The sequence below is a fragment of the Hoplias malabaricus genome, chromosome 1 (assembly GCF_029633855.1).
Source record: "Hoplias malabaricus isolate fHopMal1 chromosome 1, fHopMal1.hap1, whole genome shotgun sequence".
In the NCBI taxonomy this organism is placed as follows: Eukaryota; Metazoa; Chordata; class Actinopteri; order Characiformes; family Erythrinidae; genus Hoplias; species Hoplias malabaricus.
In genome coordinates, this window is record NC_089800.1 from 577,926 (window position 1) to 590,133 (window position 12,208).

A 12,208-nucleotide genomic window follows, 5' to 3' on the forward strand; every position below is an offset into this window, starting at 1 on the left:
GGAAAAAACTCCTACATTATTTCTTTTTTTTGGGGGGGATTCTCATTAAGGTTTTAAAGAACCGTAAGGGGTTCGTGTGCATTCTGGTGGACAGCAGCTGAGCTCAGTTGTGCCAGCCTTCCACAAGAGGGCACAGATGATATGGCTAACCGCTAACCCTCCACTCGGGCTGTGTGATGACGCACTTGTTGGAATGTTCCCACTGTAATGAACCGTGTGTTCAATGAGTCTTACTGGAAGCGGCATTAATTATTAGTCCCAGTGCTGGTAAAATCTCCACAAGCTTTTCGACTGATGATCGAAGTGAGAAGGCTGTGTCCAATCACAACGTCTCTGTCACACACGCTCTGGTTTTTGTCTTCCTTCTCTAATTGGATTTTACTGTTACTGAATATTTCTCTGCTTAGTGCAGGTCTCAAAACATATCCAAATGATTTCTCAGATATTTACAGGAAAGATTAAGGATTTACGAAATATCTGCTGACCTTTTTTTTGGAACTGTACCCACAAACTCATTAAAACAAGGATGATTTTCTCTGCGGCAGGAATATTACTTCTGTATGACCTCTGGGTGAGAACGTCAGTTTTAGATGTGCCTTAATTGATGTAAGTGTCCTCTTTTTAAGGTGCAGCTGTTGTGGATACAAGGGGGAAAATTTGTGCAGAAAAATTATGTATCTCCAGTACAAAGCATGTATTGAAATGGAAGGCCTCTGCTACTGGGGTGCAAGCTCCTCTGCGTAAGGTTATGGGTGTTCTGTGGAGTGGTGGAGCTGCAGCCAGTGTCTTTGGGATGCATTAGAATGGTGTTTGTGATCCAGGTGTGTGTGAAGTTTCTGTAGCTGCCTGCCATCAGATCTTTATAGATGTCATTTAGTTTGAAATCTTGAAGAACAGTAGAAGCTGTCAGTACAGAAAATGAGAACACAATCACTTTGCGGTCTGCAGATCTAGTGCCTGTTTAATGGCACTAGAACAGATCTGGACACCCATAGCTAAAGTCTTTAACTGGTTGAAGTCGTTGCGGCGCTGTTGGACCTTTTCTGTCGCGTGTTAAAAACACCAATGCAGCCGACAGCACGTTTCCTTTAAAAAGCCCATGTCTTTAATTCCTACATTTGGCATTAGAGGGTATTAATTTGTGCGGAAGGTGCCTCTGATTGCATTCTCCCCGCTGCAGGGCTAATTGATACCCAGACCAGGCAGAAGGCAAAGTAAACACGGGACAGCTGCGCTGCTGCTTCTGTAGAAAAAAGCCTTCCCATAATGCCCTGCCTGTCAGGGCAAAAGATGGCCAAACAAAGGCAATATTTGCCCAATCCATCCAAGCAGGGGTCCTCAATTGGGGGAAGTTGAACTTTCCCATCGCTTGCACCATTCCTTCATTTCTGGGGGTTGTGAGAGAAGATGAATGATGCTTTTGAGCTGCTCTGTAAAAACAAAATGGCTTTCTCTGACCTGAAGTGTAAACGAAAAATAAATAATAACAGTAGCCAACTCAGAGGAACTGACAGTAAAAGAAGTCCATCAAGGGGCAGACAATTCTGTGCAATTCAGACCTTTTGTCTTTTTGTTTATCAGATGAAAATGATGATATTTCTGTGTGCACGTTTAAAATCCACTGGCTTATTTGTGGGTAATGATTACCATATGCTAATTCTGAACAGCTTGTGCCGTTGAAGCCTTGTGTTTCTGAGCATAGCACGTCAGCTAGCCTGATACCGCCTGTTTAACTGTGTCTTCAGGGCAGGATTACCATTTAAAAGGATGCACAATCTGTTCTTTGGTTAGTTACAACCAGTTTGTCCATGGACCCAATGCAGTGTTGACGTTCTGAATTCATTAGCCGTGCTGCTTAGCCTGGTTTCGCGGGTTCTCTAGCGAGGCCAAAGAGTTGCTAGGCTGTGAGTGTGGATTGTTTACTTGTGCTTTACTGCTCAGGATCGATGAGGACTGCAGTGGGCAGATTAATTGGCCTGACTTTTCCTTTCCTCATTCTGTCCGTGTTTGAGGAGACGTGGAACCCCCCGGAGATGTTTAAATAGAATTGTATTTGAAGGGGTGACTCTCCGAACACAGCCTAAATGAAACAGATGGAGGTCTATTGATGGGAATGAGGTCAGCTGTCTGGTGTGAAATGTCCCTCTGAGTTCCTCTGGTTCGCTGCATTGGTGACCTCACCTGAACAGGGGCCAAAGTAAACTCCCTTCCTTCCCTACTCGTTTTTTTTTTTTCTATGGTATTTTTTAAAACGAGAACTTGCTGACACAGCTTTAAGGCAAAAGTTTGACAAGTCAACATTCCAGATTGTTTAGTTTGCCCAATATACTGCTTAGACACAGTTTATCACAGGGTTAGTGCAGTAATCAAAGATTATGCTAACCCTCCAAATTAGCTTAATGCTAACTGCATTTCTAGATAAGACTGGCCTCAAGCTGACGAGTCGCTAATCTCAGAAGTGTTTTCTAACACTGACACCCGGCCTTTATAGAAATGGACAAATTTACATTCATTAATTCATTCATTCATTATCTGTAGCCCTTATCCAATTCAGGGTCGCGGTGGGTCCAGAGTCTACCTGGAGTCATTGGGCGCAAGGCGGGAATACACCCTGGAGGAGGCGCCAGTCCTTCACAGGGCAACACAGACACACACATATTCACTCACACACTCACACCTACGGACACTTTTGAGTCGCCAATCCACCTACCAACGTGTGTTTTTGGACTGTGGGAGGAAACCTAAGCACCCGGAATAAACCCACGCGGACACGGGGAGAACACACCAACTCCTCACAGACAGTCACCCGGAGGAAACCCACGCAGACACAGAGAGAACACACCACACTCCTCACAGACAGTCACCCGGAGGAAACCCACGCAGACACAGAGAGAACACACCACACTCCTCACAGACAGTCACCCGGAGGAAACCCACGCAGACACAGAGAGAACACACCACACTCCTCACAGACAGTCACCCGGAGGAAACCCACGCAGACACAGAGAGAGCACACCACACTCCTCACAGACAGTCACCCGGAGGAAACCCACGCAGACACAGAGAGAACACACCAACTCCTCACAGACAGTCACCCGGAGCGGGAATCGAACCCACAACCTCCAGGTCCCTGGAGCTGTGTGACTGCGACAACTACCTGCTGCACCACCGTGCCGCCCACAAATTTACATTAACCAGCTAAACATTGCTGTAGCAACCAACTTCAAACCCATAATCTTTTGGTTCATACCTTTTAGACTTTTCTGACCACGGTCTGGATCAAAGGACCAAGATTGGTCAGTCCAAAAGAGGTGGTCTTGGGGTGGATGAAATTGAATCATGCTTTGGTTTGGATGGAAGTTGAGGCAAGGTGGCATCACACAGTGTAAAACAGAAAATAAGTCATAAAAATGGGTGCATGTTTAAAGATGAGGGAGAATAACGTATAACACCCCTCTCTAGTTTCACAGATCGATTGTTAGGTCTGTGTTCAATGTTGCTTCAGTAAATGTAAATACAAGCAAAAAAATGTAACAACTGTGATTCCCACTGATCAGGGGTGGAGCCAGGGGGCCCCCCACCATCACTTTGCTGGCAGCTATTTTGCAGAACCATTTCAGTTTAACAGCGAACCTCAAACAAAGCTTAGTATGTGGTTCTTCATGATGTCATTCTACATGGTGCTCAATGCCGGTGTCAGTAAATGAGCGAGGGATCAGGAAACACTACTAGATCCACAGCAACTTCACATCGAAAAGATAGAAAAGAGTAATGGTCTCAGTCTGGCCTCTGCTATTAATGTCTGGTTCCGCCAGTGTCACCGACGCTTTATCCCAAACCACTGCATCATTATCAGCGAGGACCTCTGTGGTATTGGAGGTAAAATACAGGTGGGTCCCTTCAGACAGGTGCATGGAGGCTCTCAGGAGCTCAGGCTTATTACATACTCCTTTAGGACAGCCAGTGTGTTTCCTAGATTCCTCCAGTCATCAGTTCCACTTCTGGAGTGCGATGTTCCAGACTGTTTTAGTGATTTCTCTGCTCTGATGAACACTGATGAAACATGATTAGAGCAATCACCAAATCTCCAAAACTGTGCTGTCCTTAAACGACTGGAAGTGACATCACATTTTGAATTGTCATTTATAGAATTAAAAATGGCAAGGTCTATAGCTTCGTATGAACAATCCTTAGCACTGGTTTTCCTTTATTTATTTATTTATATAATGCTCTTAAAAATGAAGCAGTGCTTCCTTGAAGAACCCTTTAAAGGATGGTTCCGAAATGAAGCCTTTTGTAGGTGTGTCGGGCTGGAGGTAGTGCTTGGGCAGAGCGGGTGTTGGAACTGCTTTGGGGCAGGGGACTTGTTTTTTTTTTAAAGGAGCACAGAGGGGCTGCATTAACATGGGGTTAAACTAACGGAGGGGGTAGAGAGGGCGGCTGTGAGTGACAGGCTGTGTTTTGTGTGTAAAAAGCCTTGTGTCCAGCCTGCAGGGAGCGAGCAGAAGGGGTGGGGCCTGCTGTCGGTCAGAGCGGACTGAGCTCATTAACTCTGAAACGCCGTCACTCAAACAGGCCACAGTTCAGCTCTCAATAAATAGAACCCAGGCACACTGCGAGTGCATTGTAAGACAGGAATTCATTTATATTTCCTGGTAAATACAGCCATATCACAGCATGTCAAAAGGTTGGACACATCTAGTTTGGTGTTCTTTGTCACTTTTTAATAACTTAATGTTTTAAACAGGCTTCCTTGAGGAAAGCATCGTGACCTGCTAATGTGCGTGACGTGACCGTGCTGCTTTGGGAATTGAGTCAGATGCTATTAGGACGTTAAAAGATTGTGTGAGGTCAGGTGCCGTTGTTGAAGCATTAGCTTTGCTTCATAAAAGCTGCAGAGCTATTGATTGGAGCTCAAATCCGTGGTCACAAAATCACCGTTGGTTGTAGAGTTGGGTGCGTGACAGCTTTGGCAAGGCTAGAACCCAGACCAGTTATTCTGTGACTGAGTGGAAACTGCAGTGTAAAGCTTTGCAGAGCTGTGTGTGTGTGGATGGATTTCAGCTGGCCAGGTTAACTTCCCGTGGCTCTAGCTGCTATCTGACGTCGGGGTTAGCAGATAGCATTCTCCGCTCCAAATGGCTGGAATGTGTCTTGTCTGGAGCCTCCTCTGAAGAAGAAGAGCTGAAGATCAGCCTCTGCTCTATTTTTAAAATCCAGACCAAGGAGGTTCAGCAGGGACGGTCTCAGCTGAAACGTCTCTCTAAATGGCAACGGGCAGTTAAATATTTCCACAACACTTTCCTCACTCAGGCCCTGACTCATCTGCCCTGATCTCTGCTGTTTAGACTGTGGCTTCTCAATTTTCTGTAATTACTCCACAAGATTAGCACATCATGGCTTGTTCCAGGATGATGGCTCATTCATCGTGCCTGGAAAAGTCTGCGCTCCTCTTATTTTAAAATCTGACCGCCTGAGAAAGCGGAAGGACACCACTGTGGTGTGACATCATCCGTGGGTGGGTGCTGTGGCGAGCCGTCGAACATCCAAATATTTAGGAAATTATGGAATTATGGTTTTCTGAACGCAGTGCTGATGTACTTTATTGAGCTTTATTACATATCGGGGACAAATGACGTGTAGAAGGGTTGTTCTGTCTAAATAAATTCAGCTGTAGGTCAATGTTTACTTCAATTGGTTGAATTAAGTTTGTTTCTTTAGTAGTTATATGGTCATTCAGAAAGCCCCTTCCTTTCTCACAGGTTGGAGATATATATTCAAGTCCATAAAAGCATATGGAACAAAAAAATACAAAATATTTGTCCTTTTATTCAAAGCAACGTGAAGTTGACAGCAAGCTAACGTCTTCAACTTTGTCTCTAACACGGTTAATGACATATAACTTTACTTGTGCTTAAAGGAATGCTTGGTGCTAGTGTTACCTTAAAATTACAGCTTCAGAATCATTGTTGTGCTGTAATAGGGAGAACATTGTGCAGTTTCTGCAGTGCTGAGCCTGAATTAGTAAGAACACTCATCCCCTCACTTCTCTTTTCTACCTGTTTGCCTTTAACTTGCCCTCCACCTCAAATCAGTGGCTGTAAAATGCTAATGCTAACTAATAGAGTGCAGTGCTGAGCCTGGATTAGCATCAAGAGAGGCTCTTTCCCCCCTTTTCCAGGTCATTGACGCTACACAATCATTTTGAAGCTCAGCTTTGTAGGTGAATATACTACCTAGAGTTTCTTTAAGAGTGTGACGTTTTATTTTTATATGAAAACATTCCTGCCGTAACCCATTTACCATCAATGGTTGTCTTTCAAGACCATTCACCCCCTCACTTCTCTTTTCTACCTGTTTGCCTTCAACTTTCCCTCCACCTCAAATCAGTGGCTGTAAAATGCTAATGCTAACAAATTGAGTGCATTGTTGAGTGCAGATGAAAGAGGATGAGCCTGGTTCAGATATACATGAGGGACAGCTGTTCTCAAGCCACCTCCTGTTCAGCTCAATGACTTAATTATCAGTGTACAAGTCCTCTACTACAGGAAGCTACCGTTAACACACACACACACACGCGCGCGCGCTAACTTACTCCCAACCTTTATTAATGTGCTTACACAACAGCTTCCTATTTCACCGAATAGAACCTTTCCTTGTAAATCTGACTGCTACAGTGTGTCTAATTCCTTTAACTGTAAACCAATGTTGTTCTAAGTTGCGACACCCTTGAGATTTTCAGCCATGTGCTAGTCTGCCTCTCGCAGACAACAATGTGTGATTTGACGTCTGGAGGGTTAATGTGCACTCCTATACCAGCACTAACAAATGAAGGCTTTTGGCAATCCATCAGTGTGATTTACCTCCTCGTTCACCTTCTCTTTTTTGATGAACTAAATTTAAAAGCCCATAAACTCCAGTTGCCATGAGCAGCTGCTGGTGGTTAGTCTCTCGAGGATCACCAAAAATAAAATGGTACGAGACAGGCCCGTCGGGAAAGCTGCGTAAACTCCAGTATGTGTCCGAACTGAAAATCTTTTGTGCCATACTTACAACTTTTGAGATCATGGGGAGGACGTGTGGCGTTTTTTTTTTTTGAAAGAAGTAACAGACAGGTTTGTTTGGGTTATGTCTGAGGAGTTCTATTTTTAATTACAGTCTGTCAAACCAAGTGTGTTGTAATTTCTGCTGCTGGGTTTAGTGATAATCCAAACATTCAGGCACGTCTCTTAATTCTTCATGTCCGCACAAGTGTGTGGTGCTGGAGTAGTTAATATCACGGTATATTCATGGCATTGTGGTAGAGATTTAATGAATTTATTAACACATACATGTGTCCCAAGGCGAGAGGAGAACACGGACCAAAGTAAAATTCACGTAGACGGTGATGTTTGTCTGGTGTAAAAGGTTATATTTATTCAGTAACTACTATGAACTATTTAGGACGTTTAATAGTGCGATTGTGTGTTTTTTAAACTATGAAATGGGAAGCACTGCTGGGTCCACATTTACAGGATTTAAAGGGGCATCAGTCAGGTTCGTTACTTTTCTAAAATATAAATTTGTAAACATTTAATAAATGATAATGTTGCAGGAATATTGCTTTCTTTGCCTGAGTAAACATGTCTGGGAAACCAGAGCCTGTCAGTGTTCGCACAGACCCTCTCCACCTCAGTCAGCCTTGGCTCAGCTTAGAAAACGTGGCAGACACTTTACCGTGAGGAGTGCTCTTTTTAGAAAAGCTAAGTTTTGCTGAATATCACCGTGTGCATCGTACTAATGTACTACTGTTGTTTTCTGGGTCATGATACCCTCAGGGTTAACCGTTTTACCTCATTCGTCAGAAGTGAGGTCATGGTGCTTGAAAACTCATTGTTATAGCTGTGTATCTACTTCACCACTGGCTGCGTATCTTAAATCTTGACTAATACACATTATTTAAAAAAATGTACCGAGATTTGAGTGAGTACGTGGGTCGCCTGGTCAGTAAATGAAGTGAGCTGCTGTGGTCCTGAGTTTATTCCATTGCAGCAGAGCCAAGAGCTGGAGAGGACTTTGCTGGTTTCTGTGGTGCCAGGCACAGACGTCTCTCTAGGTGTTGGTAGAACTTTCCCTTCTGGATTGATCGGAGGCCAGTTTTGCCCTTTAACACTTGTATTTAATGTTTATTGGACAGTTTGAGTGAGCAGGCTGTTCTTAGTCAAAACAAGAGAGCAACTTCTTACCACAGCGTCTGTCTCTCTCTATAAAAGCCTGTCGTCTTGGGGCCAGCGGAGCTGTTACTGGCAGTGCCATCCTGCTGAAAAGTGTAAGAGGTGCCAACAGTTACAGGAGCCATTCCTCACTGGCGCTCATTTCCTCTTTTAAACATCTCCATTTAAACACGTGCTAACATAATGTTTATTAGCCTTTTGGCTCTTGTTGGACCGGTGGCTGCTTCCCCTAATGGAGCTGGAGGGGCAGGTGCGCTTGGATCACTTATGGTTGGAAAAATCTCTTAAAACACTCTTTAAACGGGGCTGTTCCTGGATTGCTGGGAAATGGTCAGTAAAAGGAGTTTTCCAAATCGGTCTCAGTTTGTTTGGACTCCTGGCGGAAAAAGGTGTCACAAACAGATAGCACTTACACACACACGTGTTTAATACATTATTTATTTTTATAATATATATTTTTGTGTGTGTGGTCTATCCAGTGAAATTCAAGTGGCTGACTGGTTGTGTTTAGCCAATCAGGAGCAGGCACACGTTATCAACATGGGTTCTCTCTGTCTCCATATTAACAGTGCAATGAAACTTGGGAGCACTAGGACCTGGGGGAGCTGCTGCTGTTACTGCATGTCCCTTTGACGCCGTCGGCTATCGGTCTGTTCTTGACAGAATACACACACGGTGTGTGTGCGGGGAGAAGGTGTAGTGAGTTCCCTGACACCGAGTGTCATTTCAAGACAAAAATAAAGTAAAAACATTACAATCTGCGATGATCCAAACCGAACGCCACTGAGGCACTAGCTGAAACAGCGCTATGTAGCAGAGGAGCCCTGATTATCGATGAAGGTAAAGAAAGCTGCTGAAAAACTGCGTTAAACACAGAGCAGACTGAGCTGAGGTTTATGTTCTTTCCTGACGTCACGGCTGTGTATTTCACAGACACCTGCAGATAATCAGTTAATAGCTGTTCACGACTCAGTTTGTGTTTCTACCTGTAGATGGACATTAACAGCTCCTTGTGGCTTTGCTTCATCTGTACCTCGTCAAAGACGTTTACTGCTATGAGGAAATGACCCCTAGACCCCCCCACCCCTGGATAAAGCTTAGCCCCTAATCATTCACCTCTAGTGACGGTTCTGATAAAAGATGTGCAGCAGATTTGATGTTTTCTTTTCAGAACTCCAGAGGAATGGTCATGTGGCTGCAGTGAGGTGAACTGGAGCAGACAATGGCGCTTATGGAAACCACCTGTGAGAGAATCAGAGAACACTGCTACACTGCTTTTACATAATAAGGGTTTAAAATTTAGCAATCATTTTAATTACCACATTTTCTATAACCCCGTGTGTAATTGGGCAGCCAGGACATGCTGTGTTTCTATCGTTTCTTTGGAAATGCACGGAGCTGTGAGGTTTATGTAGCTATTAAAAGATGGAAGCTTTTACTCCACCAATTACCACAGAATAAACCGGATGCCTACATTATCGTGCGCTCCTGACGGTCAAAAGGTGTTGTAAATGGATGGTTAACTTGAGTGTTGTAACTTGCTTTCAGCTCGACTCTTGTGTTTATACGGGTAAGCCCCTCCTCCGTGTGGTGTTTTGATGATCCATCTGTCTCTGCAGTCAGCAGCTCGCCCACTATCACGTCCAGAGACTGGAGATGTGGGACAGATTGTGAGGATCTGCTCAGAGGATCCTACAGAGCTCAACGCTCATGAAATGGCAGTGCCATAGCAAACAACAAACAATAGCGGGTTGCTAACGGTGTGTTTTAGCCAGGGGCAAAGGGCTGCTGGGAGTCATCAAAGCCTTGGCATTCTCTGAGTGTTGGAAAAAGCATTACAGCCTGGAGCCACTCCTGGGGCTTGGGTTTGGACCGTTTCAACACCGTTCAAGCGTCATGTCACGCAGAGACAGAATGGCCTAACCAGACAGCGCGCGCTACATTAGCAGCACTTCTCATCAGCTGTCTACACTCTGAAATACAGCCTCCTACATGGTGAGGGGATATGGTGGCATACAGGGTTAGACAACTTGAGAAATGCATTTTGAAACAGTGCCTTGAAATTGAACACTCTATCACTGCTGTGGTGCTAACCCTAACTTTTTCAAACAGATTCCATAGTCAGTGATTACAATAATGCATCTAAGTGCAACGTATCAAAATGAAGGTGGTGGAGCTTTCACTGTGAACACTCCCATACTGAACCAAGACTGGTCCGTGTCCTGTAACTGGGCCCTGGTCGCACTGGGCATTAGGACGCAACCTGGATGATGGGGTACATTCTTGTTTCCTCGGTTTTTAATCAGTGCTCTTATGGGTCCATGTTTTCAGATGTGGCCAAAACTGACTGGGTTGTGTTATTTCTCAGTGTGTGGGTTGGTGGCCTCCAGATCCTCGCATTAATGTCTACGTGCACTGAATAAGTAACCCCCCCCCCCTCAAGCATGGCTGCAAGAAACTGAAAGTTCACCTTTGGGATCTTTTTGCTTCTGCTCACCTGTGTGGTGTGTAATTAAAGTCAAGAATAGTCCATTAAAGAGTCCATAATGATAGTAAATAAATGGTTGTGTTTGTGGTGTAGACATCGCGTCTACCGCTGCACAACAATGGACTGTTTCACAGCAGACCATGCGGAATTCCTTTTAAAAGTCAGTGATTAAATTACTGCTTAATTTAAAGAGTTGCTGGAGACGCTGTGTATTGTATGAATTAAGTATTTTCCCCAAATTGCTCAGCCCTAGTTTGTTGACTTGATCTGTGTTTGATTATATTTCCCTCTTTGTTTTTTGTTTATTTTCTTTAACTCGATGTATCTCTGCTATATTTAATACCTTTCCTCTCGGTGTGGTTTTCCTTCGTATCCCAGCCTGGGCTTTAATCTCGCGGTAAAGCTCTTTTGTAAACTTTATTTGATACAGGTACGCTATGTACATGAGCTGCAATAATAAACTCAGCTCTGAGGTCATGCAGCTTGCAACAAACATTACACAGCATGTTAAGAGCGGGATTACAGCTGTAAATCTGATAAACACACACCCAGGGCCCTATCGTCGCGATGGACCATGCTGCAGGATGCTTTACAGCACGCACCCATGCACCTTTTCAAAATAAACCCTCATGTTTATAGCGCCCAGCAGACGGAGGAATGCAGTAAATGTAGCCGAGCACTGATCAGATCCAGCTACCCACTTCTGCCCACTTCTACCAGCTGCTTTACCTGTAAATGTCCCATGGGAACCGTGGTGCTGAGGGCGAAGTGAGTGAAGACGAATGGGATTTTCCCCTCAAAGAGCCGTGGGCTGTGAGTGAGCGATGTCTGCGGCTGTTGTTGGGCCCAGGGTCGGCACGGCTAGTGTTTTACAGGGGTCCACATTCACTGGTGGGATTTAAATACGTATTTAAATGTGCATTCCCACTGCTACTAAAATGTTAAAATGTAGAAAATGTTAGTGCACCCTTTTTATGAAGGGGTAAGGATGTTATTCTTCTTCACTCTCCTTCCACTGTGTTGAAGATATAGAACACTGTTTACTGCACTCACACTCACTGTGTACTCAATATTCCCACAATGTTTAATAATGAATACTGTACAATAACATACTGTTTACATAATGACTAATGAAGTCCTCTTAAACATCGTGGAAACTCTGAACGCCTTCTCTCCTGTGTTTTGTGTGACTGGCTTCTTGCTTTTTAGCTCTAGCTGTAGTGTGTGTGTGTGTGTCAGTCCGTCCGTCCAGGTCGGTTTTGGAGGGCTGTCATTACTCAGGGAGCTTCCTCACTGACCTGTGCAGAGGAGAGCCCATCACAGGCTCCACTTTCCCTCTTAACTCCATGTCTAACCGCTCTGCGCAGCTCTGAAAGCAGGCCTCAGGCGAAGAGCGTGGCTCAGGAGCTGCCAGGGAGAGGATGTTTGGAAGCTTGGAGCTTCACTACACCCCACATTTCATTTGTGTCTGTCTTAATGTCTCAGTCAGATTTAACCCTTCAAGCAG

General features: G+C 44.5%; 1 protein-coding gene across 1 annotated transcript in view; it reads left to right on the plus strand.

Annotated features, from left to right (window-relative positions):
• Positions 1–12,208, plus strand: part of sulf1 (sulfatase 1) — a 109,307-nt gene that overhangs the window by 10,387 nt on the left and 86,712 nt on the right. The gene's annotated exons all lie outside the window — the stretch shown is intronic.